This window comes from Prosopis cineraria, unplaced genomic scaffold, assembly GCF_029017545.1.
Source record: "Prosopis cineraria cultivar Desert tree isolate PC_DT_omini unplaced genomic scaffold, ASM2901754v1 PC11, whole genome shotgun sequence".
Lineage (NCBI taxonomy): Eukaryota > Viridiplantae > Streptophyta > Magnoliopsida > Fabales > Fabaceae > Prosopis > Prosopis cineraria.
In genome coordinates, this window is record NW_026555342.1 from 45,053,966 (window position 1) to 45,062,651 (window position 8,686).

The window sequence follows — 8,686 nt, forward strand, 5'->3', positions numbered from 1 at the left end:
ATTAGCGGAAGATTCAAACTTTTTGACTGGCAAAAGAAGGTGTGTGCTATGAGAGCTATTTTTGACTTCAGAATAATCAAATGCTTGATTAATGCTTCATCCATTTCAAATTATAAGACATTTCTTAAAAAATTTAATATTTCAAAATATAAGAGACATTGAGAAAAATAAGGATTTCATAGTGATATTTTTCTAATATTATTCTTCTCATGTATTCTTTCTTTAATATTCTTTTATAAATAAGTACTCCTTCCGTCCCAAATATACAACACTTTTAGATAAAATTTTACATACCAATAAATCTCATTAAATACACTTTACAAATTATAAGGATTTCATAGTGATCTTTTTAATTTTCTTGCACAATTCGATTATCGTGGAAGTATCAATTTATTGCTAATAGCATAAAATTAAAACATTTTTCCTTCCATTCCTGATTTTATTGGCTTTTTGTTTGAGTTTCATTATTTAACTGGTCTGTTGCATGTTTTTGAAACAATCTTATGTATTAGGCAAACGATACGGGATAGTTACATTGATTGTTCAACTCAAAATATAATTTACAAAAATAGAATAAAGTGATACTATTAATTCACTACATATATATATATATATATATGTATTCCTAAATGGGAATATTTTTTTTCTTTATGGATTATTTTAGTACATTTTGCCTGATAATTTCACTGAATCTGGTTTATCATATTTGATGATTTATCATCCTTATACTTTTCACAGATTGTATGCAATTTGAGATAAGTTGCATTGTCCGCAACACATGAATAGGTTGGCATGCTGGAAATTCAGTTTGATAAAATTATGCCAACATGTTTAATTCATAATTCATAATTCACAATACCAGTTCAAAAAATATTAAGAATAAGTCGTTTATAATTCATCTCAGCGACTGAAACAAAAATTCAAAATCTATTTCAAAGGATTAAAGTATTATTTTCGAGCGAAGATAGTTGAATTACGATATGGAACTAATAAATTGAAATTTCTTCATTTGAATTAAGTGAGGTATATATATATATCTAGATAGATAGATGGATGGATAATGACTAATTGGAATAATTTGCCGCATGTCGTCCAGAAAATAGTAACAGACAAAAATAATGGACCCATGAATTAAATTCAATACGTGTGAATTCATAAAGGAGGTATTTGATTTATTAACTCAACTCGCCATTTCTGACTTTTCTTTGTCAATCTACCTCTATATATTCATTGAAGCCAATGGCCATTGAAACAGCACAGCGAGTTCTTTCAAAGCTCAAAGAAATCGCCATATAGTTATGGGCTCAATTATGGAAGCCAACCCTACAAGTGAGTTCTTTCAAGCTCAAGCTCACTTGTATAAACACATTTTTGGCCACATTAGTCGAATAATTCTCAAGTGTGCCATTGAGCTGAGCATCCCAGACATAATCCACAACCATGGCCAACCTATTAGTCTTCCTCTGTTGATCTCCAAACTTCAAGTTCACCCAACCAAAACTGCAAGTGTAGAGAGGCTTGTTCGATTCCTAGTTCATGATGGCTTCTTATCAGAACCAAAGTTAACAGGGAAGACGATGGAGAAAAGATGGCATACACTCTCACTCCTTCTTCTAAGTTTCTTGTCAAAGGCATGAACCTAATTTAACACCAATGGTGTTAGGGTCTTTTCATGCTAATTTCACTGCTTCATTTGATTTTCTGGGAAGGTGGTTCAAAGGGGATGAGAAGACGACCACTGAGAGTGCCTTTGGTGTAGGACCTTGGGACATGCTTGGAGGTGATCCTCAGAAAATGAAGTCTTTCAATGAAGCCATGGCAAGTGATTCGCAGATGATCAACATGGCACTTAAAGACTGTAAGTCAATCTTCAAAGGATTGGAATCCATAGTTGATGTAGGAGGCGGCACAGGTATCACGTGCAAAATCATCTCTGAAGCATACCCTAATCTGAAATGCATAGTGTTTGATCTTCCTCAAGTTGTGGAAAACTGTTCAGGGAGCAACAACTTGAGTTATGTTGGTGGGAGCATGTTTGAATCCATCCCTTCTGCTGATGTGGTTCTATTGAAGGCAAGTTATTTTCCAGAATTCCTTTACTGATGCATTCACATAGAATTATGTGTTTTCTATGATCATCCCATATTTGATATGTTAAGTCAAATTCAACTATCATCAAGTAAAATTAAAAGCGTCTCTACTAATGTGATTGATTGACATTAACGTTGATATATTGAATATTTATTAAAAATATAAAGGGTATTGTAGTCATTTCCCTTTAAAATTTATTTTTAATTTAGTGCATTTGTCCGGTAGTGAATTTTCAAAATTCCTTGGACTTGGTTTGAAATAATACCACATCAATGGTCCTATGTTGAAATTTTCCCAATTCCTTTCTTATGCATGCACTTAGAATGAATTAGATGTGTTCTGTGATTATCCCATATTTGATATGTCAAGTCAAATTCAAATATTATTAAGTACAATTACGAGTCTCTCTACTAATTTATCAATATGTTATGTCTATTGTTACACGAAAAAGGTGGTAAAATTTGAGGTTGTCAATTTTGTGCAGTGGATATTACATAATTGGGATGATGAAAACGCCATGAAGATACTGAACAATTGTAAGGAAGCAATCTCAAAGAAAGGAGGAGGAGGGAAGGTGATAATCATAGATGCAGTGATAAAGGAGAAGGAAGATGAGCATGAAATGACAGAAGTGAAACTCTTGTTTGACATTATGATGATGAGTAACTTCAATGGAAAAGAGAGAACTGAAGAAGAGTGGAAGAAACTTCTTGTCTCTGCAGGCTTCAAACATCACAAGGTTGCTCCTCTTTTCGGGTTTAGGTCAATTATTGAAGCTTATCCTTAATTAATCAATATTTGGTTTGAAACGTATTGGCAAATATATTTAGACTTTAAAGTTTTATATTTTTATATTTGATTATGCAACAATACGGAGCCATGCCTATGCATGCATTACGGTTGTTGTTTGATATATACTTGTTTGCAAGGGGAATAAATTAGCAGAATTTCGGTCAAGGACCATTGCAGAAGCTTTATTTCAAATCAAGATTTAATCATTGTAAATTACACTGTAAGATAATCAAGGTACTAAATTGAAATTATATTGTAAAGGGAATAACTAAAATGTCCTTTATTTATTTAAAAAAATCACCAACCACGGTCATTGGTGCCCCACTGCTAGCCATTAATTGAAGCTGCAATGACCAAACAACCATCGACAATAGTCCTAAAATGTTTGATGATCAGACCACTGTTGCTAATAGAATAAATGCTCGAAGGTGATCAAAGGAGGTTTGAACCCATGACCTTTTGGTTCACCTAAAAAATATAACTACCAAGTCATTGATATGTCTTTATTATATATTGCAAAAAAAATATTAAAAAAAATAAAGGATTAAGGGCAGTTTCCCTCTTAAATTACAGGTTTAAAAATGTTCAAGACCTTAAACTTATTTTTGATACTATGTCTTTCTTCTTCTTTTTATTTTAAATGGCACAATGTTATCCTTACCATTAATAAATTTGACTTTGATAGTAGTTAGTTGATCAGAAAATTACATAAAATATCTAAAATATTATGCAAAATGATACAAAAAATTACAAATAAGGACCCAATTAAAAATTACCGTTAGTTTCTTCCATTCTTCTTCAATTCTCTCTTTTCCATTGTAGTTGCTCCGTCATAATGGCAAACAAGAGTTTCGCTCATGTCATTTTTCATGCTTATCTTCCTTCCCCTTTATCACTGGATCTATGATTATCTCCTTCCCTCCTTTTTCCTTTCTTTGAGATTTCTTCTTTACATTTGCTTAGTATTTTCATGGCGTTTTCATCATCCCAATTATGTAATATCTACTACATAAGATCGACAATCACAAATTTAACCACTTTTTTCATGTATTAATAAATATTCAATATAATGACAACAATATCAAAAAATCATGTTAGTAGAGATACTTTTAATTATATATATTGTACTTTATAATTTTGTATTTTGAAAAAAACTTAAAAAAAACAACACCATCAACAGAAGGGATGTATTCAAACATGTTGCCACTAACATAACTCAAATTATTGCTCTAATAAAGGTGGTTGATGGAATTAAAAAAAATAAATGAAAAGTATTTTGGTTATTCAAAGAAATATAATTTCAATTTAATCTCTTAGTCTTACAATGTATAAATTGCATAATAATTATCTTGATTTGTGTAGTAGGAACTTATAATACTAAGCATTTGCCTGAACCATGCCACTTCTTAAACGATGATGACAATATTAAACCCTTGAAATCTAATTTTGCCAACCACCAGGCTCCACTCTTGATAGAGGCCTATCATGTGAATTTATAATTTTTTGGTCTCCCTAAGGTGAACTCCCATCGATTCATGATTATGCCCCAGTGATGAATCCACGAACCAATGTAATGGGGGGCAAAATTGAAAATACAACATGAAGTGAGGGGCTAACATCTATTTTAATGTTTTTTGTAAGTAAAACTTCTAATTTTTTTCAAAGAGTGATTGGAGGGTGGCGGGGCAATGGCCCCCCTGCCCCTTCGAGATTCGTCCCTAATTATACCTATTACAATTTATGCTCATAAGGCATATTGGCATATTTTCATGATCAATTTCATATTATATCAACCAATATGATTGAGTTTCACATTTAGAAGCATCAAAAACCATTTAACAATATTTCATACCATATTCAACCACTTTACATATATTTTCTAAAACATAACTGTACGTAGAAATTTTTATATCAAATACATGCTAATCAATTTGTAAAACTTATAAATCAAAGATAACCAATAAATATATATATATATATATATAAGAATTTAAGTTTCAAGTTACCTCAACTTTTGGTTTTTCCAAACCAAAAGTACCCTTGAATCGCAAGTGGAGCCTCTAACAAGCTCAAGAGCTCCAACCCAAAGAGTAATTAATCTACAATTAGCACTATTGAACATCATTAATTATCTCTAATCAAACTCTAACCCTATGATTCATGTACAGAAATGGGATTTAGTGGCATGCATTTTACAACAACAAAAAAGAAAAAGCCACTAAAATTAAAGCAAAAGACCTTAGGTGATATTTCTTATTTCAAATGCCACTGTTTATAAAGTATTTTGTAAAATAACAAGAGGTAATGTTGTTTGTTACAAGAAATGCCACATCTTTTTGTTACTCAATAATTAAGTGACATTTTGGTAATAAAAAGTTACCTCATTACTTTGTTATTAATTAATTAATTAATTAATTTTATTTTGTTAGATTAAATAATTATTTTATCATAATTATTTAATTAGTGTTAATAATTAATAATAATTTAATAATTAAAATAAGAGGTGGGGTTTCTTGAGGTTGAAAAATGCCACTTTGCTTTGTTATTAAATTAATATTTTATTATAATGATTTAATAAATATTAATAACTAATATATAATATTATTAATAACAAACAGAAGAAAAGTGGCTTTTCCAAAACTAGTAATCACCACCTCTCTAGTTGTTATTAATTATTTATTTTTTTATCAATTGAACAATTATTTTATTATAAATATTTAATTAATATTAATAATTAATAATTATAATTATTTAATAATTAAAGTTAGAGAGGTAGCATTTCTTGAGTTTGGAAATGCCTACTCTCTACTTTATTAAATAATATATATTACTTAATAATTAAAATCAAAGAGATGGTATTTTCTGAGCTTGTAAACACCACCTTTCTTCTTTGTTATAAAATTAGTACTTTATTTTATCATATTAAATTAATATTTTATTATCATAATGTAATAAATATTAAACTAATATATAATATTATTTAATAATAAAAAGCATAGACGTGGCATTTCCAAATCTAGTAATCACCACCTCTCTACTTTGTCATTAATTATGCATTTTGTTTTATTAGATTAAATAATTATTTTATTATAAATATTTAATTAGTATTTAATTATTAAAAGCATAGAAATGGTGTTTCTAGAGCTTGAAAATATTACATCTTTAATTCATTGTTATTTACTCCCTCCATTCAAAAATATAAGACATTTTTTAAAGAGTTGGGTGTTTAAAAATGTAAGAAATTTTTAATCTTTTAAGGTGAAATTATTACCTTTTTTTTAAGTTCCTCTATTGATAATAACTTTATATTTATTGTAGGGTATTTAATAGAAATAAATATAAAAAAATAGGATTAGTTTAAAAGTATATATGTATTTTTATCAAATTAGATAATTATTTTATTATAAATATTTAATTAGTATTTGTAATTAATTATAATTATTATTTGATAATTAAAAGCAAACAACTGGATTTACTTGAGCTCGAAAATGCCACCTTTCTACTTTGTTAAGAATTAAATTTTTTTATTATTGTACTTATTTTTATTATTGATATAACTATTTTTCTTGATTAAAAATAAAATAATTGAATTATATTTAATCAAAAATATTGCGATTGGTTGGAAAAAATATTAAGAGTTATTGTTATTGCAAATATATTTATATATTTTTCCTTTTTTCGGCCTTAAGATATTTATTTTATGTCAAATATTATCTTTAAAATAATATTTTTTAAATATCCGGTGGCGCCTAAAGATGTTTTATTTGTATGCTTATTTAATTTATTTTAAATATTATTTTTAAAATAATATTTTATTCAGATGCACTAAGGTGGCGTTGCATAATCAAAAAACCACATAAGTGTTTTTTAATATGTTATTATTGTCTTTCTATTTATTTTATTTATATTTATATGTTTTACATAAAATATTATTTTTAAAAGAATATTTTATTTAAGTAAACTTAGGTGGCATTTTAGAGTCAAGAAACGCCGCCTAGGATATTCATTTATTATTATTATTATTATTATTATTATTATTATTATTATTATGACAATTATTTTATTTATATTTATATAGTTATATTTTTTTATTGTTTGGTTATTTACTTTTTTAATTATAGTTTCTGTTTTAGAGATTAGGGGCTTAAAATGCTACTCCACCGACAACGGTTAAGGAATTTGTTTAAAATAATATTTAAAATAAATTGAAAAGCATGATGGAATTGGTTCTTCCTTTAAAAAGAAAAAAAAAATCATGAAACAAGTTGCGTTTCATTCTAAACTAAGCGTTACCTTACTTTTTCTTTCTAATTAATTTTTATAAGATCTGGGTAGGTTTTTCGAGACGCTCCTCACACGTAAACCCTACTCTTTGCAGCGTTCTCTGTCTCATCCTCTTTGCTGAGTTGAAGCTCGCCGGCTTCACCTTCTTTGTCTGCCCTCTCCACCGACAACGATTCTGCTATTCCATAAGTCTTTCTCTACATTTTTCATTTTCATTTCTAAAGCGTAAATGGGACCTTGTATTTCCTCTACTCCAAATTTGAACTTGTTGCCCCTACCAACTAGGTGAAGATCTGATGCAGTAACGTGTTTTAAGTCACAATCTGGATCCCTCACTTCCTCTATTTCTTAAATTTCAAGTCACAATTTCATTGAGTTTGTTCTCGCCCTTTGCCTTGCAAACTTAGGTAAATTTGGTGTCTGAGTTTTGCGTTTTTTGTTTATATTTTAGGAATATGAATTCACAACTTGAATTTTGTTGAGTTCACAAATTGTTTTCAATAGGAGCGTCAAAAGTAAAGATGTTTTATCTGATAAGATGTTTTGCTGCGTAAAATGTAAAATTTCATTCAGCTGATGGAGATTGAGGTATTCTTCCAGGCGATGAGTTCGCTTCGGTAGGTGATTTGAGCTTTGTTTTCCTTCTTATTATTGCTTGTATGCTTGCTATTTTAATAATTTAATTGTTTAGTCATGATCTGATGCTATATGACTTGTGGATAAATCCAGTGAATTCAGATGTTTCCTTAATTTTGAGTCTGCGATGCCTTGCAAATTCTGTATGTTGCCTATAACAGAGGGACTCTTCCATCAGACTGTTCAAGTGCTGTTGAAGCTTTCTTATGAAAAGACTAGTGTAAGCGAGATTAATTTCTCATTTTTGAACTACCAACACACATACACACACTGTTCGTCTTCCAATGAGCTCAATATGGGGGTGGAAAAGAAAAGTGATCACTGTTTATCTTATTTCCTCATATTTTTCCCAAAACAACCAGCTTCCTCATGATATGTCTATGTTTATAATTATATGAGAGTATAGCATACCCATCCAATTTAACTCTAGTAGCAAATTACGCATCAGTTTTCATACAGACATATATCAAGAAAAACAAATTCCAATATGATATCACTTAAAATAAAATTTGCTAACATAACTGAGAGAATTCATATACATGTCAGTGGTAAAAATCAACCCACGATTGGTTTGAAATGTTCAGTTATAGTATCCAACATCCTAAAGGTCATAGCAATAACAACAAGAAGTTTCCATTATTAGCTTGTTAATCACTTAAAAAGCATATTATTCTGATAACTATTTCTTAGAGTTTTTCTTCATTAGATTGAGTTTTAAATTTTGAAAGTTGTTATCTCTAAGCATAGTCTTTAGTCCAATTCATTATTAATTTATACAAAAAATGACTACCTACTGCTTCCTGCATTTTACATAACCAGAAATATAATTACCTAGGCTTGAGTTCAACGCAAGAACTCCAAGTCCCTTTTCTTGTGGAGAACC

General features: G+C 29.1%; 1 long non-coding RNA gene and 1 pseudogene across 1 annotated transcript; both read left to right on the forward strand.

The window, feature by feature from the left end:
- Nucleotides 1–1,281: 1,281 nt before the first annotated feature.
- LOC129285000 (isoflavone 7-O-methyltransferase-like) lies at nt 1,282–3,017 on the forward strand (annotated as a pseudogene).
- A 4,229-nt stretch (nt 3,018–7,246) lies between these two features.
- On the forward strand, nt 7,247–8,222 carry LOC129284971 (uncharacterized). The gene is made up of 2 exons (XR_008587043.1): nt 7,247–7,784; nt 7,897–8,222. It is a non-coding gene; the product is annotated as an uncharacterized LOC129284971 (long non-coding RNA).
- Nucleotides 8,223–8,686: the final 464 nt, after the last annotated feature.